The sequence below is a fragment of the Chiloscyllium plagiosum genome, unplaced genomic scaffold, assembly GCF_037043375.1.
Source record: "Chiloscyllium plagiosum isolate Xiang-an unplaced genomic scaffold, Cpla_swu_hap1 HiC_scaffold_21, whole genome shotgun sequence".
In the NCBI taxonomy this organism is placed as follows: domain Eukaryota; kingdom Metazoa; phylum Chordata; class Chondrichthyes; order Orectolobiformes; family Hemiscylliidae; genus Chiloscyllium; species Chiloscyllium plagiosum.
Window position 1 is genome coordinate 69,338,915 of NW_028270159.1, and position 20,560 is coordinate 69,359,474.

Below are 20,560 nucleotides of genomic sequence, written 5' to 3' on the forward strand. Positions count from 1 at the left end.
AGCTAAACTAAAGTGGAGGAAACACCTGAAATTGGAGAAATTGCCACTCCCCCGTAATTGTTAACGAGGGCAAGGCCATTACGATCTCACTTGAAAAAAATACAAGGACAAAATAACTTGGGTCTACTTTCACACTCTGCTTTCAACATGTTGTCATACAACAAACTGCAATATATATATTTAATATTTTTTTCAAGTGTTTGGGGGTAGCGGGTGGGGAATTCTGCATGTGACTGAAAACATGATTTGCAGAGAATGATTCCATTCTCCCAGTTTCTTTAACTCCATCATATCAGTTCGATAATGTTTCCTACACTCCAGAGTGAAGCCTCCGTAATGACATTATTTTCTTTGAATCGAGATTAGCCTCCAAATCTAACGGACAAGGCCTTCAGCTGGGACTGACCCATCTGCCAGGCGTCTGTTCTCACCCCTATCCATGCTTTATTGCTGAATGATAGATATTCCTTTGTCCTCACTTAGGACTGCACGAGAATCCTCATTAAAAGAGCCACCCTCCGCCACATCCACCAACTCCAACAGGAGCGCACCATCAATCATGTCTTCCCCTCCTCACAGCTGTCCGTACTTCACAGGAACCGGTCATCTGTGATACCTTACATCACCCTGAACACTTACTCACTCCCTTATGGCATCTTCCAATGCAATTCCAGAAGCTGCAGCACTTCCCTATTCACCTCGGCCCTCCAGAATGACCTAGATCCCAATCAAAACTTCCAGGTTAAGCAGGATTTCACTTGTACTCTTTCATTCTAGTCTACTGTCAGTGCTGCTCACAATACAGTCTCCATTGTAATGGCGAGACCAAGCACAGACGGCTTTGAGAAAAACTTCAACACTGTAGGAATAACACTGACCTTCTAATTACATCCTATTCTAAGAATGTTGGTATTTTACAGCTGTCGAAATTGACATTCAATGCCATAACTCACAGCCGAGATCCATTTGTGGGTGGCACGGTGGCACAGTGGTTAGCACTGCTGCCTTACAGCGCCAGAGACCCGGGTTCAATTCCCGCCTCAGGCGACTGACTGTGTGGAGTTTGCATGTTCTCCCCGTGTCTGCGTGGGTTTCCTCCGGGTGCTCCGGTTTCCTCCCACAATCCAATAATGTGCAGGTTAGGTGAATTGGCCATGCTAAATTGCCCGTAGTGTTAGGTGAAGGGGTAAATGTAGGAGAATGGGTCTGGGTGGGTTACGCTTCGGCGGGTCGGTGTGGACTTGTTGGGCCGAAGGGCCTGTTTCTAATCTAATCGAATCTAAAAAAAAATGACTGTGCTCAATCTTTCATGCATTCTTCCTACCAGTCTCATGATGACCTTGTTTGTATCTTGCATACCTTTCACTCAACAGAGACAATCCGTTTCACACATTCACACTTTAATTTATACTTATTTCACTGTTGTTTCTTTTTCACCACACTGGGCCTCAAAACATTCTGTTTCTGATCACCCAACCTCCACTTCTATCAAAGTATTAAAAACCCATTTTCTAATTTCATTTATGGAAACGTGTCACAAATAACTCGAAATGTTAACTCTGCATCTCTATCTTCGCAGATGCTGCTAGACCTGCTGAATTTCTCCAGAAAAGAACGGCATGGGATGAATGAAACGAAGCGCTTTGAATGCTGTAAATCTGAACAAAATGCAAATATTTCTTGAGAAACGGGAGGGCATGGAAGATCACCACTTGTTCCGAATCGATAACTCTACATATTTCTGCTGATGCTCCTAGACCTGCTTAGTTTGTTGATCAATTTCTGTTTTTGAACATGTTTCAGAGTTTGCATCCAACATGAAGTGCTACATGCCGGCAGTGAACAACCGCTTCTGCTATAGTATTTTCTTGTTTCTGAACAACGTCAGTCTGGTATCACAGACTGTACAACGCTCATGGCCAGGGACACAAACACAGGAAAACTCATTCACTGTAAACACGGAATATGACAATACTGGAAAAGAAAACATTCAAATGAACATGTAAAAAGAGCTGTGGAGAATGTGACAAATTGGAGGAGTGACGTGACGGACAGACTCTGTCAAGAATGCAAACATTAAAATTGAAGTGTAACCACATCAGAAATCAGAGTAGGTACTGAGTCCAGGGGTGATAGCTGAATGGAATTCGGTGCAAGTTGGGGAATAGGTAGCAGAACATCATTGCAGAAATTTCAGCTCAAAACCGGGCATCCATATGAAGTATGGACCACAGCAGGAGCAGTACTGTGTGAAATCACATTCTGTAGAGTGGAACCGAGGAAAATCCCACACTCTACCATTGCCCTCCAGACAAACAATGGTGGAGTGACCAGTGTCAGTGAATGTCGGACCCAAATAAACAGAGATCACACAAGCGCCGACCGGGTGAAATTGAGAAGCTGCTTATTACAATCGAAGTCGCTGGAAGAGAAATTGACTGGCTGATGCAGAACTGCCATTCTGCACACATAGAACAATAGTTCTCATCCTCGAGCAGTCGGCAGAGGCAGTTGTATTGGGTTACAGTATTAAGTTGTGAATTACAATATAATCAAGAATTTTGGTCCTCTTTTAGAGTAGGTATCATGTTTCTCATCCTGGAACCAGTCTGATTCCATCGTGGATATTCTGCAAGAAAGTTACCTTGATGCCGTTACTCTGACCGTCCTGTGTGGAGTTCCAGTATGTGTAAGGAATGAGGCTGCCCTTAGCGCGTGGGAGCAGTTGTGCTTATTGAGTGCTAGCAAGTCTATTGTCAGGCTGTCTCCGGGAGTGTATTACCCAGTCTGAAAGTGTCCTGATTCATCTCCTGTTTGCTGCCTTGTGTCTTATTTAGCTTGTTTAGTCAAGGCTGAGACACTCTGGTCAGTGTCTGTTTTGGCTTAGGCAGGTATTGTTCCTTATGTACTTTGTGTCCATGCTATGGGTGGAAAATGAAGCGGATTTTCTTCCAAGATTCCTCTTTTTTTGTTTGTATACAGGGTGTGATGCAAAGGGACAATGTTTCTGGAGACAAGCAAGGTTTTCAAATGGGGGCGGTAGTTGAGCGGTGTTCAGAAGTGGAGGGATAGCCATGGGTGTCCAGAAACAGCAGAGAGCGCTCCTGTGGCAGGGGTATTTGGCAAGCTCACATGAACCAGGCCATCCCCTCCAAGTTGAGTGTAAACGAGACAGTTCTGAAAATTCGCCTTGAATAAAGTCCAAACTAAAAACAAATCCACTCTATCATGCATCACTCTTCTCCTAAATCAGAAACTTGGATAAGTGCAGTTATATAATTAATAAAACTGACGAGACTTGCATCCTTGCAGAGATGCTTCACATGGAAGACAGCAGCGCACCTGAGCGTGAAATGTAGCAGCTGCAGGTTTAGCTGCACACTCGGTGAACACAGAATTCTTTGCTGCTTCTGCTCCAGCTCTTCCTTTAAATCTAACAAAGCCAACTTGCTGTTGTGATGGTTAGCTTGATCAGTGAAACTTCATATCCCTTAAATGATCGAAAGACAAGGTAAGGCTCATATGATTTAATGTCCATAAGAAAGTTACTGACAAAAGCGGATTGATCCCTTCTTCATTGTTGTTTGCTTCGACACTTTTCAAGCTGATGACTGCGGAGCTGATTGAATCCATTGGATCAGGTTGTGAAGTGATGGGAGGTGATTGGAAGGCATGCTTTACATGTGAATAGCGAAGTTCTAGAGACGATGTTAAGTGCTCAAAGTATCGTTACATTTCCTCTCTCATTCCTCCGATGCCAAGTGGTTATCAATATGAAGACACTCGCACATGTATCTACACTAAATTGTGCCTGCCTATTTCAACATGCTCAATCTTCTTGAAGTGTCTTACTCTGTTCACTATTTATGACATCACCAAGTTTTACATAATCAGTAGACTTCTAAATTGTACTGCCTAAACAATTCCGTCGATTATAACAACAAAGAATGGTCCGAAAATCAAGCCCTCGAATGACCTCGAATGAAAGCTGTCAGTAAAAGTATTTCAATATCTGAAACAGCAAGAAAACAACAAAATGTTTACTCTGCTTAAGCATTTGAAGAGGCAGTTTCAGTTCACATTTAAATCGCAAATATTCGTGGGAAACAAATGCAGAATTGTATTAAATGTGTTCTCCCAATAAAAGTTCCCAAGTAAAACAATCGGAATTACAGTGGCACTTACGGTCGAGATCAGTATTCTTTGACATTGTAGCATGAAGGGGCAATGAAGTCTTAACAATAATCAATAGAAGTGAAACAGCTCAGCTACAAGCTCTAAGGTTCACTAAAATCTTATGAAAACTTCACACTCAAAATGCACTCTTATTCTCGTGAACGCTTTGCATTAAAACACAGCAGCAAAGATGTTTTAATTCAATTCTGTCATCTGGCTAAAACATGACCATAGACACCAACATTTTTTTAAACAGGCATTGTAGAATTTCAAACAAATCAGGGACTCAAGGCACTCAAGCAATTTGTTTCAAGATTAAAAGTTCGATAATGTTTAAATATAAAATAATGCTGTACAATGCAAAAACAAAATGTGTCCCATTGCATCGACCACAAAATATATGGAAATGATGTCCTGATTCAAACAAGGCAAAACGGTGGCTAACAAGGATTTTCAAAAACCCAGAACTTTAATAATCCATTTTTTGTAAAAACATCAAACAATCTCAACATAGTGCAGTTAACAATAAAGCTTTCCTTTTTTTAACAAAAGTATTAGTCCAACCATAATTTCAGCGTTTCCCGGTTTTATTTTTTCTGCATCCTCTCACTGAAATTACACGTATTAAAAAGAGAATGGCACTGTAATCCGAACCACTCTCTTCCCCCAAAGCAAAGGCTCGATGAGCTTCAAATGTCGCCACTAGGGGTCTTCAACCCCTTTCTCACTTTACTCCTCACGGGGGCTCAATCCCCAACAAAACACAAAGGACTCAAATTCCAGTTAAACACAGGGGAGGCGAATCTCTATTTAATGCACAGAACTCGAATGCCATTTGCACACAGAGAACACGGTGTCTCAGTCGTTAGCACTGCTGCTTCACAGCACCAGGGTCCCAGGTTCGATTCCAGCCCTGGGCGACTGTCTGCGTGGAGTTTGCAAGTTCTACATGTGTCTGCGTGGGTTTCCTCCGGGTGCTCTTCTTTCCTCCCACAGTCCAAAGATGTGCTGATCAGGTGAATTGACCATGCTAAATTGTCTGTAATGTTAGATGAATTAGTCAGTGGGGGGGCGGGTCTGGGTGGATTACTCGTCGGAGAGTCGGTGTGGACTAGATGGGTCAAAGGGCCTGTTTCAACTCTGTAGGGAATCTAATCAACACTAATCCCACAGAAATTAAAGGCTCTCGAATCGCAACCAAGCACAAATTACTCAAGCCCATTTATCAGCTCGTCGGGACCTCTAATGTCTGTTTGTCAGCGTGTTGGTAACTTTGAACCACGCTTTTCAGTTCGTCGGGGTTTCTAAGTGTGTGCGAGCACTGCCAAGTGTAACTGGAGATATCAGCGTCGGAGGTTCTCGAGCTGCGGGAAATCGCTGCACGCAGCATGGACTAGTGTGTGTCCGAATATTCCAGCGTGAGACCCGAAGTGGATGCTGGCATTCAACGCCCTCCATCATTCCAGTCGGGAAAACAGCTCAGTGTCGAAATGCTGCCGTAGTAGATCAGAATTTTGGCTACTCCCTCCAGACGTCCAAACGGTTGTAATTATGACTTGCTGGGGTAGAGCTCGCTGCCAGGTCCGAATCGTTTTAAAATGCTGTGCAAGTCTGAGTCCCTTTATAATTTAAGACGGTGTGAAACTGTCAGAGAAAATATCCATTTAAACAGAGACCACACAAGCGTTGACCGGGTGAAATTGACAAGCGTCTTCGTACAACCGATATCACTGGAAGAGAAATTGAATAGGCTGACACAGAACTGACAGTCTGTACATGTCGATCAATGATTCTCTTCCCCGATCAGTGTACGCCGTCAATTTTATAGGTTACAGTAATATGGTGTTACTTACAATACGATCAAGTGCAAAATGCAATCAATGCGAGGAAAATCAGTCGTCCGATAGCCACAATTAGTCCATGGTTGAGTTATGAGATTCCGATCCTCTCTGACATTAGGTGTTCCCGTTCCACATCCTCACATCAATGGGTTTCTATCGTGATGAGTTCGGAAGCAAGTTACCTTGATGCAGTTCAGTCGGATGCAGTTCAAGTATGTGTAAGGACCAAGCCTGTCTATTGGGCTTCGGGAGCAGTTGTGCTTCCTGAGGGCAAGGAAGTCTATTGTCAGGCTATCTCAGGAAGTACATGCCCAGTCTGGAAGTGGCTTGAGTCATCTCCTGTTGCCGGGTAGTGTCTTAGTTAGCCTGCTTGATCAAGGCTGAGCCACTCTGGTTAGTTTCTGTTGTGGCTCAGGCAGATAGGGTTCCTTATGTCCTTTGTGTCCACACTGTGGGTGGACTAGGAAGCAGATTTTCTCTCACAGTGAACAACACCAGGTTCAGCATCATGTGCACCTAACAATTGTGACGACACTGTAAATTGTCTGCTTGCATTCCAAACGTCAGCACTACATTCGATAGCGAGGGAAGGGGGAGAAATCCCAAAACAAAGAGATTAGATCTAACATCTGCAGTCCAGCCACTTCCAACCATAAGTGATGATAGACTACTAAACAATTCACTGGAGTTGAATTTTCCACAAATGTCGCCAACATCATGAATTAACAGTGCAGCACATCAGTGTAACCGACAAGGTGCAAGTTTCTCCAGAATGTTACGTGAGACGTTTTAACTGGATGATACATCTTATCCCCATCATATTGTCCACAAAATCACAGATGACAGTCTTTAAGAAATTCGATCCGGTGCACGTCACATCAAGAAATAACTGAGTTCAATGGACAGAGCAAATACCACCATTTCTGCAATAGACTGAACACTTCTGCTGCACATTGATACGTAGACCTGGGGAAGCTGTTTCATTCCAGCTTCAACTCTGTCACCTTCCTGGCAATGTGAAATTGTAATCAACTGTGTCCAGTCCTGATGAGGAGTACAATGGCAATCTACCCAACTGTACAAGTCCCATTGCAGTCGTCAATATGATGGAAGTTCCGTTTGGCAGAACTGTCGAAAAATACTGACATGGAAATAACTTGCTCAATGTGGTTCCCGATAGGTCGCCATGTGGAATTGTTGCTGTAATGAAAGTATCACTAGCGTACTAATCTAGATCAGGCTAATGCACTGGCATCCGGGGGAATTAAGAAAAAACAAGTAACGAAATATTTGGATGGTCATCTGGAGTCAGAAGTAGCGACCTTGAAGCCAAAGTCAATTGGAAACACTAATTGGCTTCAACAATTTGCTTCACCCAGTACTTTCAGAAATTGAACCGGCTGACTTTTCCTGGTCTGCCTTAACAGTAACTCCACACACAGAGACTTGTGAGTAACTTGTAAGTACTCACTGAAACGGCCAGCCAAAACATTCAATGATTTCAACCAACGCCTAGGTCACAAACGTAAAAACTGTGTAGAAAACTCATCCAGAGATGAGGTATCCGAAAAGCGAACATGAACCACAGCGCTGTTGAGAGCAGAAATTCCATGTCCACTTTTGCAACGGGAGTCAGAACAGTGATAGCAAGAGTCATGAGGCTGCCAGGAAGTTAAATTCATGTATCAAAAAGTTATGTTGAGAGTCAGCAGCCTCCACTGTTCCAGTGTGACCGGGAGTTGTGAGAATTAGGTCCAAGGGGCTGTCGGGAAGTTCAATTAACTCTGCAACTAGCTTACCTCATGAATATGCAGAGACACGCTGAGGAGGAGAGGACACTAGACTGCTGAGATGTGAGAACAGATTTTTGGGTGGTTCATTTACCCCAAACACGGCACAGTTAATGTCTCCTGCCCATTCTCCTTCTCTAATCAAAAATAAATATTGGCTGTTCACCGATTTTGTAAGGTTACTACTTTACTTTCAACGATCTTTCTTTGGGATCCCAGAGCAGTAGGAATGGATATTAGAACAGTGAATGATCCTCCTATAGAATGTCAGGCATTGGTCACCACGAGTGCCCGTTCTTACTCGATATACGGGAATAGTACAAAACTCCAGCTCCTCTGAAACAACGCTAAGGAAGTCGAGCTGGACCTGGGTCCGTAATGCCACGTCCAAGGGTCGTGATCCATGATGTCTCGGATCATGTTTTTGGGATAGATTAGATTCCCTACAGTATGGAAACAGGACCTTCGGCCCAGCAAGTCCACAACAATCCTCCAAAGAGCAACCCTACCAGAACCATTTCCGTCTGACTATTGCACCTCTCACTCTGGATAATTTCGCATAACCAATTCACTTGACGTGCACATGCTTGTTATGTGGGAGGAAATCTGAGCATCCAGAGGAAAGATACGCACATGCGGGAACAATGTGAAGAGTCCATACAGACAGGCGCCTGAGGCCGGACTCAAACCTTGGCCCCTTGTGCTGCAAGGCAGCAGTGATAACTGAGCCACCATGGCGTCCCAGAGGGATCCTTAAGGGGAAAGAGGAACAGTTCTAATTTGGACTTATTTTGGGAAGGACAGTATTGCAGTGGAAGGAAGGACATTTGATGAGAAATCGTCTACCGAGATGGTGTGGACTGCGGTGAGAAACAAGATAGGAAGGGTCACCCTGTCGGACGTTTACTATTGGCCTCCGCAAAGTTTGCAGACATGTAGAGCAAATAATTGCAAAGATGATTCTGGATAGGAGCGGAAGTACAATGGTAGTTGTTGCCGGGTAATTTAACTTTCCAATTAATGATCGGCAACGCTAATGCTCGAGTTCTTTCGATCAGTAAGGTTTTGTCCAATGTGTGCGGGAGGGTTTCCTGCCAAAGTATGTAGATAGGCCAACATGAAGCGGGGACACATTGGATTTGGCACCGAGTAATGCATCAGGCCAGGTGTTAGATTTGGAGGGACAGGAGCAATGTGGTGATAGTGACCAAAATTCGGTTACGTGCACTTTCGCGATTCAAAGGACAGGGATGTACCACAGGGTTAATATTTTATCTGGGGGAAAGGCAATTATGATGTGAATTGCAAGATGGAGGATGCATAGGCTGGGAAAGGAACTTGCAGAGGATGGGCACAACTGAAATGTGGAGCTTGTTCAAGGAATAGCAAATGCGAGTCATTGATAAGTATGTTCCTGTCAGACAGGGAAGAAGTGGTGCAGCGATCGAACCGTGGTGCACTAAAGAAGTTGAATCTCTTGTCATATGAAGAAGGACGTTCATGCAAAAGTGAGACCAGAAGGCTCAGTTATGGCTCTTGAGTGTTACAAGTTAGCCAAGAAGGACCTAATGATACAGCTAAGAAAAGCCAAGAGGGGACATGAGAGGTCGATGGCAGATAGACTTAAAGGAGAATCCTTAAGCTTTCTGTCGCTATGTCGGTTAAAAAAAACGCCTAGTGATATTTTAGGGACTATCAAGGAAAGTAATGAAACTTTGTGAGTTGAGTCTGAAGAGATAGTAGAGGCGATAAATGAATATATTTCGTCAGTATACAAGCAGTAAGAAGGCCATGTATGTTGTAAATGAGAATACTGAGGATCGGACTATTAGACTAGATTGGATTGAAGTTCATAAGAATGAGTCGTTAGCGACTCTGGAGCGTGTGACAATAGATAATCCCCCATGACGAATGGGTTTTTACTTCAGATTTTCTGCGAAACAGGGGGGAGGGGGAGATTGTAGAGCCTTTGGATTTAATCCTTATGCAATAAATATCGGCAGGAATAGCGCCAGATGCCGAGGGATAGCAAATATTGTCCCCTTGTTCAAGAAGGGGAGTAAAGGCAGCCCTGGTAATGATAAACCAGTGAGCCTGACTTGATTTTTGGGTAAATTGTTGGAAACAATTATATGAGATCGGATTTATAGTCACTTAGAAATGAATCATTTGATTAGGGAAAATCAAAACCGTTTTGTGAAGGGTAGGTCGTACCTTACAAAACTTATTCAGTTAACTGAGACGGTTACCAAACAGTCGGATTAGAGTAAAGCAGTTGATGTAGTATATGTGGATTTCAGTAAAGCGTTTGATAAGTTTCACCACGTTAGGCTTTTTCATATAGTACAGAGGCATGTGTTTGAGGATCAGTTAACAATTGGGATCGGAAATTGATGAGCTGATGGGAAATCCTGGAGTTGAGTTACTTATGGTGGACCGCACAGATCTGTTTTGTTCCCACAGCTGTTCTTCATTCCTGATAACTGTCATCGTTGAGGGTGTGGAAGGATGGGTTATGCAATTTTTAGATGATACTCAGTTCGGTGGAGTTGTGAACAATGCGGAAGAATGTTGCAGCTTGCAGAGGGACATATATAAGACGCAGAGCTGGCGCCAGAAATTGGTAAATGTAGACTAATGCGAAAAAGTATGAGTTAATTCACTTTAGAAGGAGAACAGGAATTTACAGCCCGAAGATAATGTTAAGATTCTTGGTCCTGAAAATGAGCAGAGAGAATTCTGTGTCCATATGCACAGATCCCTAAACATTTCCACCGAGATTGATAACGTTGTTCAGAAGGTGTATGATGTGTTCGCTTTGTCTTGTAGAATGATTGAGTTTCGGAGCTATGATGGCATATCTCAACTGTACAAGCTCTGGTTGCGGTCTCACTTGCATCATTGGATATAATATCTTGTTACTGCATTATGGGAAGGACGTCGAAGCATTAGAAAGGGTGCAGAGGAGATTAAGCAGGACGTTGCCTGGCATGGAGATATGGTCTTATGAGGAAAGGCTGAGGGAATTGAGGGTCTTTTCGTTGGAGAGAAGAAAGTGATGCGGTGACAACATCCAAGATGATGAGTGGATTGGATAGCGTGAAGAGTTTTTTCCTTGGATCATGATGGCTGGAACGAGGGGCATAGCTTTAACTTGAGGGATGATAGAGTAGTAAGGGCGTGGAATGCTCTCCCTGCAACAGGAGTAGCCTCGACAACTTAACAGACATTTGAATGTTGATCAGATAAATGTACAGATTAAAATTGGGATAGTGTTGGTTCGATGGGCTTCAGATCGATTACAAACATCGGCGCAACATTGAGGGCTGGAGGGACTGTACTACGCTGTATCGGTTTATGTTGTATGCTCTATTGTATATAATTGCACTGCGGTCTCCTTGTTAGCATGTGAGACCTTGGGACACGATTTACAGAGATTTCCTTCAAATCTCACTGTATAAGGAGAACGAGAATATCTTTCAACCTATACACCCATTTCAGTTCATGGCTGAATATTCTTTCAATGGACTTTGTATGTCCGTTAATGCGATTAACTATGGGAATAAAAAAAAGGAACTGCCGTCACACCTTAAGTCCATTGAACGTGCTCCCGAAATCAGTGAAATGACGGCAGACCCCTTATCTTCACACAGTACTCCTCCTGTCTCCTCATCTGCTAAGTTTCGATAAATCTATCGACTTGATTCTACGTTACTTTCAGTGTCTTGGATTCCATAGTCTTATGTGGCCGAGAATTCCCTCCGTTCACCCGTCTCTGAATGAAGCCATTTGTTATCAGCTAAATGCAAAGTCATCTGCCCATATCCAAGTCTGTGACCTTTTTTTAAGATAGCTCGCCAGGGAAATCATTATCCTTGCTTCCATTCTGTCTCATCCTGACAAAGTTTTATATGTTTGAATAAGAGCTCCTCGCATTTTCCTGATCCTCATCGAATACAAGTCCAGTCGGCCCATAGACGTCTCAGTGAACGAAACCGTCATCACAATGATCAGATTGATAATACTTTGTTGTCTTCCTCCAGAGGAAATGCGTTCTTTATGAGATAAGGGAACCATCACTGCACACAATACTATAGAACATTAAATGAGTTCACACCTGTACATTACCAGCTCGATAACCTTACTCTTGAACACGATCATTTGTGAAATCATTATCGACACCCCATTTATCTTGCAGTGTTTTTTTCAATGAGTAATACACTATGACATTCAGATCGATTTTCAAAATTGTGTCTACCCACTTGGCGGTCTCTGTATACAGATTCACGCACCAACTTAATTTTCAATATTGACTACTAGCTTCAGAAGTCACTGCCCTGCATGGACCTCAAAGGTCTGCACAGAGCAAAATGAAAGGAAGGGACATAAGAACCTGTAGATCCATTATATTCACCAAAACACTTTGCAAGTAGTCCACTTCACTGCTTTGTATACCGAAAACGTGCACAATGTCAGATGTATCCTAATTGATCTGTACCTGCCATACACTTGTACATTGACTCCACTTGGCCAGAGCATTCTCCTGACCATTGACAAACCCAGTTTTTAGCTGTCAGTAGACTTGGACATTTGCATTTGATTTCCTCAAACATTTGTTTGATAAGCTTTGTGAATAGTTCGTGTTCAAGTACTGATCCCTGCCGAAGACCACGTGCTGTATACTCTAAAAACATTTACTTACACCCCTTCAATATCCATGACTCCACGTGCTTTTACTCATCACACACAGCTTGTGACTACATCAAATATCTTTGAAAATCCAAATATATTGTCACCATTGATTCGTCATAATGTATTTCCCAATTGGCTTCTCAAATATGATTCGGATATTATAAATCGTCCTTGAATTTGTCTGCCCCGTTTAATTTCAGGCTCAGTAATTTACCGAAACAGTTTCGTTACTAATTTCATTGCATTGTCTTTTTCTCAACAGACTTGGTTTCTTACTATTTCTAGAAAGGTTCATTTTAAATGTTTTCTTCCGCGAAGACAAAACTGAAGTAGATGCGTCATAGTTCTACAATTTCATTGTTTTCCATTCTCTATGCTCCAGTTTAATATTTAAGGAAGCTGCACTTGTTTTCGCTTACGGTCCTCATTGGCATTCATTCAGAAGGTATTACAGTTCATTCGTATAACCATTGTTAATGTACTCTCCAGAAACTCAATAATTCCCGTCTTAAACGGCTAAATGATTGTCCTTATAATGTTATACAATCACAGATGCATAGATACTGTAATGACAGATATACAGCACGATCTGCATTAGTCCTATTTTCCATTATGAAGCCAGCAACCGTGAATGTTTTAACGCTTCAAATGTACACATAATTACGTTTTAATGGTGTGAGGCGACCCACAACAATTATTCTCTCAGGAAGTGAATTGCAGATGCTAACACCTTCTGCGTGAATTACTATCATCAAATTCTCTTTAAATCCCAATCACGTCATTTCAAAAGGATGCTTCCGTGTTCTTGGCACTTTGACTAAAAGCAACAACTGCTGTCAATCCACCCTGTCGATGTTCCTCATAATCTTATAAGTCTGAATCACGTCTCCATTAGCCTTCCCTGCTCTAAAGTACATAAGTCGAGAGTGTGGTACTGGATAAACACAGGAGGTCAGGCAGAACCAGAGAAGCAGGAGAGTCGATGTTTTGGGCAAAAGCCCTTCAAGAGAAAGGGCTTCATTAGCCTCCATCAGGCTTTTGAGTGAAACGATGACTCTCCTGCTCCTCGGATTCTGTCAGATCTACTGTGCTTTTCCAGCATCTGCATTCCTCACTTTTTCCAAAGTACATAATCGGAGCTTATCCAGCCACTCTTCATAGCTGGTATGCTCCACCCCTTCGAACATCCTGGTGAATCTCGTCTGCACCCGCGCCAGTGCAATTGTACATATCGTGTAATTTGATGCCCAGAACTGTACATTGTATTTCATCTGTGTCATAACCATCTCATGTGCAGCTCATTTAATCTATTACTCTATGAATGAAGGCTCCGCCTATGGTACCGGATGCCTTCTTAACCTATCCAGTTTCATTTTGGGATATGTGGAGAAGCACCTTCTGAGCTGCCCAGTGTTCTGCCATTCATTGAATACTCCCCTGTCTGATTCCTTCTTACAAAGTTCATCTACTCATTTTTATCAGGTTTCAATTCCTTCTGCCATTGATCTGCCTATGGCTCCCTCAAAATAAGATATACTGGCTCACTGCCAACCACCCGTCTATGGCTTCCTCAAAATAAGATATACTGGCTCACTGCCAACCACCCGTCGAATTCGTGTGTCAAACACAAACTTAGTTATCCCACTGCCCATTCCCCCTCCCATTCACAGCTATATCATTGATAAATACCACAATTATTCAGGGCCACAACACTGACTCTTGCAGTACCCATTGGTCACAGGTATGCAGTCATACAAACAGCCATTTTTAAGATTACATTACACTACATTACAGTGTGGAAACAGGCACTTCGGACCAACAAGTCCACACCGACCCGCCGAAGCGTAACCCATCCATACCCCTACATTTGCCCCTTACCTAACACTATGGGCAATTTAGCACGGCCAATTCACCTGACCTGCACATCTTTTGGACTGTGGGAGGAAACCGGAGCACCCGGAGGAAACCCACGCAGACACGGGGAGAACGTGCAAACTCCACACAGTCAGTCGCCTGAGGCGGGAATGTGTGAGGCCTGAGGTTTTCCTCTACTTGTGCACGTAATTTAAATCGGACTGAGAGTGTGGGCCTGTTGTGCCAAATGGCCTACTTGGGCACTGGAGAGGTTCTGTCAACCTTCGGACTCTCTGTTCGACAACACTCTACAGACCGTTCCAAATGTGGTCTTGGCTTGTTCTTCATACCAAAATGCAACATTTTGCATGTATCAAAATTATACTCCGCCTACCACTCCTCACAAACCACGTGTCCTATTTTCTCATCCAAATCCTTTACATAAATGACAAACGGCATTAGACACATCATCAATTCATATATTCATCACAAGCCTCCAGTCTGATAACCAACACAAGGCGACTTTCACTTTGCAAAACAAAAAAGAACACACTTTTCCTCGAGGGAAAAACAGAAGAAAATAATCAATCAAAAATTGGCTCTCCCTCTGCCCACCAACCACTCCTGGGCATGGGTCACACGCTGCCAAAATAAAAATAAAGTCAAGGTGGTCAAATAAAACAAACAAACGAACAGCTCAAATGCGCGGTCATCTTAACACAAAATCTTATCTTGCTCTCTCTCATGGATATTGTCTGACCAGCTGTAATCTACAGCATTTGTTCATTTCAACAAAAATTATGTTGAAAATCACCTCTCTCTGCTCTGTCAATATTGAACACTCCTGAGGAGGGTATCTGGGAATGGTTAAAAATCCAGAGGAAGGACACCTGCTCATTTCAACTAAAAACAATGTACTGCTCACACTGACTACTATCAAGGGTTTCTGGTTAGCGACATTGAAGGACTTGGCCTAAAAATGGGCAGCTTATCTGAGGTGAGGTCATGCAGTGAGGTAGATTCAGAGCTGTTTTGTCGTGATGACATGGCCCTACTCGATACCGGTTCAGAGGCAGAATGGGTCATTGTTGAAACCATTTGTCTTTAAAATGACTTACACATCGTTCTGGGCCAGGTGAGGGATGGTAACAAGGTTCATGATGCAACTGAAGCAGAGACGAACGCTCCACGTATGTTTCCTGTTTGATGGTGTCAAAGGACTTTGAAAGTTCTAAAAGCACCCTATATAACAGCAAAAATCATGTCCTTTGTTCCCGTCGGGGCTGAAGTACACATAGAAATTCCGGGAAGGTTTCCTGAAGCACAGGCAGGAGACAGTTGACAAGGACCATGGCATGCAGCTACACTGGGAGTTCAGTATCTCCGAACTCAGGGGGAGTACCACTTGCACCCGCAGTCTCATTCTTAAGATGGAGGACAGTGTTCTATGTCGCATCTACGTTTTCCACAATATGTGGAATTGTTCTGAAGCCACTTCCATTGAATTAATACAGTCTTTAATTTGTTATGTTAACCATCGTTGAGTCACCTTCTCTTCCTTTACTGCATATGCCTTAGAGTAAGATACATATCATTCAGACGTGCAGTATTTCTGTAAGTAACAACCACTGCTTGTGTACAAATCAATATTATAATGAACTTTCGGTGCAGCCAACTTGAGCTCTCGCTTCTGAGCTTCCTCGATGTTTGATAGTAATGTTCAAAACATTCTATGTTGTATGCAGACATCATGTAAAGTCAATATGTTGTTGACACTATTCCTCAGCAACTGCTTTGAGCCAGGTTGTTAACTCGTGTTTCTGACGTCAAATCACCAAATCCGAAGAATCTGGTCTCTCTATTGGTTCACAACATGCTATTCACCCTACCTCACATGCAGTTATGGAATTTATTTTTCACAGCATTATCAGTCACTTAATTAATGCATATTAACGCAACTTAACATCATCCTTTATTACTGCAGCTCCCACAATACTTGCATAGCTCATATCCAGAGCATAAATTGAGCAGAATTTGTACAACACCTTTGGTTTATATATATAAATCACCAATGCTTGCTACAACTTGCTATTTGTATTGTCCAGTGAAGCCGATTCTGTGGAATCTGTTGGACATGGTCTGTGGTGGTAACTTGGACATGATATTCGGTGAAGCTCACCTCGACACTGAGGCGATCTGAAAAAAAATGTTGGGCAATAGAAGAAAAGCACGAATGACCTTCCCACTCTGCGAGAATAAGTGCCACCGTATTCCGTACGCTTCCTCGAGCTCACTGTACATCTTTTATAGCACATACCACTGAACAAGTCTTATGCTCTACCACTGTCACTCCTGCATGCAGCACCTATCTTCGTTTATTTTCTCTGCCTGCTTCACCATAACCCTTACACTAATAACACTGCATAGATTCAACACTATGGACTCACTCACTTTTGATACCTCAACATTTTCACACACCTATACCATTATTAATACCATGCCACACGTTCATATAATCACTGCGTCCCTCCCTTTCTCTCGTTTCAGGAGAAACTGACTGTAACAGGACAGAAAGACCCAAGTCGGGCAGTGGAGTTTCGGATATACATTCCCACACAAAACTTTCCCCGCTCTGTTCAAAGAACCATCGAACGAGTTGCAGGAGACCAGGACAACTCCTATGGAGATTTGGAAACTTCTACGCCCTACCAAATAAGAAGCAATGTTCAATGAATAGTAATTTTCACGTTGCTCCCACTGTCTGTTCTGGCATCGGGTCTGTCATCCCCAAAACAGCACCTACCTCATTTCACAGACACAGAAATTGACACAGACGTCTTTAAACACTCTGCTATATTAACATACGCTTTAACAGATGAAGGTAGACGCACACACATACACACACACACATACACACACACGCATACACATACAAGCACACGTAGTGACACACAGAGATACGTATGTCACGCACAAATTGAAGCAAACACATATAGAAACACACAAGTTGATACACAGACAGACAGCCGTAGACACAGGAACATAGACATATGGACACCCAGACACAGAGAGACACGCTAGAGAGAGAGAGACATGTGTGTAGGGCCGTTTTAGATACGGTTTTTGACTAATAAGAACATCAGGGGTTGCAGGGTAAAGGCATGAGAACGATGTTTAGAAATATTAATACATTATTAAATGGCATATCAGACTCGATTGGCCAAATGGACTTCATGATCTTATGGTGTTATGCTATCTGATATCTCTTCTGTAAAGAACAGTCGAGGTTGTGTTTGACACATATTAGATTAGAAAGAGTGAGTGGTAAAGTTAGACATATTTCGTGTAGTGAATGGTTTATGTCTGTTCACAATTCATGTGCCCTTACATTTCAAAAGAGATGACGATTGATGTCAGATAGATATCGTTTTAAAATAAAGGAACAACATTGAAACAAGGATATCCATTTGTCTTTGGTGTTGTATTATATGTGGTGTCCACATCGTCATGCAACAGTGAAGAGATCTTTATTGAGAAAATTCAAGGTATCCTGGACTGGTATTTGTTAGAGGGGAGAGTCAATGTTTATTGGGAACAGATAAGCAATGGCCACACACAATCGGATTAGCCATGAATATTCTGAATGGTGCCATCGAATGGCTCACTGCTGCCCCAATTCATGCATAATTCGCCCAATCAACTCCTTGAGGCTGCTACAGAGGTAAAGGAACACACCATGCCACCAGTCAGGATCATTACAACGAGACGGGTGGAGACGGGTCTGTCTCTCTAAACTGTTACAGGAAAAGAGAATGAAATAATTTACTTCAATGAGTAAATTATGCAGCACAGAGGAGGCCATGCATACCGCCTGAGCTCCTACACAGGTTCAGCGACGTTGTCCCTCATAGGAAATATGCAGCAGAAATAAATGCTTACTTTCAGATAGCTAAGCTGTAACTAGTAGAGTACATCAGAGATCAGCGTGGGTCAGGAGTTCATGACAACTAGAAGCAGAAGGACGCTATCGGGCCTTCGAGCCTGCTGCGCCATTCAATAAGATCGTGGTTTTTGTTGCATGGAATTGGATCTACTTTCCTGCGGTCTCACAATATCCCTTAATTCATCTGACCACACCCCTTATTGTTAAAAAAAACATTAGCTTTGAAAAATACTGAAGTCATATTAATTAATTTTACTCGGCAATGAACTCCATGGATTAACAACCCTCTTGGTGAAGACGTTCCTTATCAATTCATAAAAGACCAATAATCTGTACCAGAGATTTCGATGAAGGGAACTCTATAAATTGAAGCTCAGCTAGCTCATGAACCAACATGGTCCTTCAATAAGTCGTCAAATGGATGTAATGAATGCACGATGTGATTTTAGGCCATGGAGTTTAGTGAGAAAGCCTTCAGCAGAAATAGCACAGAGTGAGTTATCTAGTGTGATAGGAAACATAAAACTGCAGTAAACAGTTTAAATGGAAGACCTCTGCAGAACTCTTCGAGACAGGTTGTTTTCGTATTCCTGGTACATGAATCATATATAGTTAGCCTGCAGATGCAGCAAGTTATTTGAACAGTCAATGGAATGATGGTGTTTCCCGAAAGAGGGTCACGTTTAATCGTAGGAATGGTTTACTGCATCTTTAAAGGGCATTACTGAGAACACATCTGATACAATGTGCACAGGTAAGATGCCCTAAACTTTGAAAAAAATACATAATTTCTGAATAAACGATTGTTTTCGAAGGTTTTGAAATATGTTTCCCTTGACTCGTTGAGATTAGATTAGATTAGATTATGTTAGATTACTTACAGTGTGGAAACAGGCCCTGTGGCCCAACAAGTCCACACCGACTCGCCGAAGCGCAACCCACCCTTCCGGAAGGAAGGTCTCATCTTATGAAAAAAGCTCAGTTTACATTATGGATGAGAGATTTTGTTGAAACATACTCGATTTTCAGAAAATTATATCCGTTGGAAACATATTTTCGCTGTTTAAAGCGACTGAAACACGTGAATGAGTTTAAAGAATAAGATCAATTGATATTAACACAGTTATTATGAAGACATTAACCAATTGTTTAAGAAATGCACACGGATGCAAACATGTTATCAATTTCGAATGCGAGGACATGTTTTGCTGATGAAAGCTACTGTGTCCGACAACAGCAATGATGCACCTGCATACGAACCACAGTAATGTTCCACAGAATGTTCAAGTATACCACATATACACAGTTTGGTATTCAGTTGATATCATTGCATGTTTCAACACAGAGCGGGAGAAGAATATTACCTGCCTGAGAAGCAGCAGACTATTGCACCATCTGTCTTATTTTGGTCTTACTGACAAAAACGTGTGAGAAGAAAATCTCACAGGCATCTTTACCACTCGTGGAGGATTCCTGATGCAGGGGTCATTAGAATGGCTCGACTGCCTGACGCAAAGGGAATTCAGTGAAATCCACATTTTCTGGGAAGAAATTGTATTACAAGCAGCTTATGCGATCAGAACAACATCAGATACAGAATAATATTTGGGACCGGCTATCACTTTTTCAATTAGTCATAGAGTCATAGACATGTACAGCATGGAAACAGACCCTTCAGTCCAACCCATCCATGCCAACCAGATATCCCAAACGAATCTAGTCCCACCTCCTAACACCGGCCCATATCCCTCAAACCTTTCATTTCATATACCCATTCAAATGCCTCTTAAATGTTGCAATTCTACCAGCCTCCTCCACATCCTCCTGCAGCTAATTCCATACACGTACCACCCTCTGCGTGAAAACAATTGCCCCTTAGGTCTCTTTTATATCTTTCCCTTCTCACCCTAAACCTATGCCCTCTAGTCCTGGACTCCCCGACCACAGGGAAAAAATACTTTGTCCCTCATAATTTTGTAAACATCGATAAGGTCACCCCTCAGTCTCGGACGCTCCAGAGAAAACAGCCCCAACCTATTCAGGCTCACCCTGTACCTCAGATCCTCCAACCCTGGCAATATCCTTGTAAATCTTTTCTGAACCCTTTAGTTTCACAACTTCTTTCCGATAGGCAGGAGACCAAAGTTGCACGCAATATTCCAAAAATGGCCTCACCAATGTCCTGTACAGCTGCAACATGACCTCCCAACTCCTATGCTCAATACTCTGACCAATAAAGGGAAGTATACCAAACACCTTCTTCA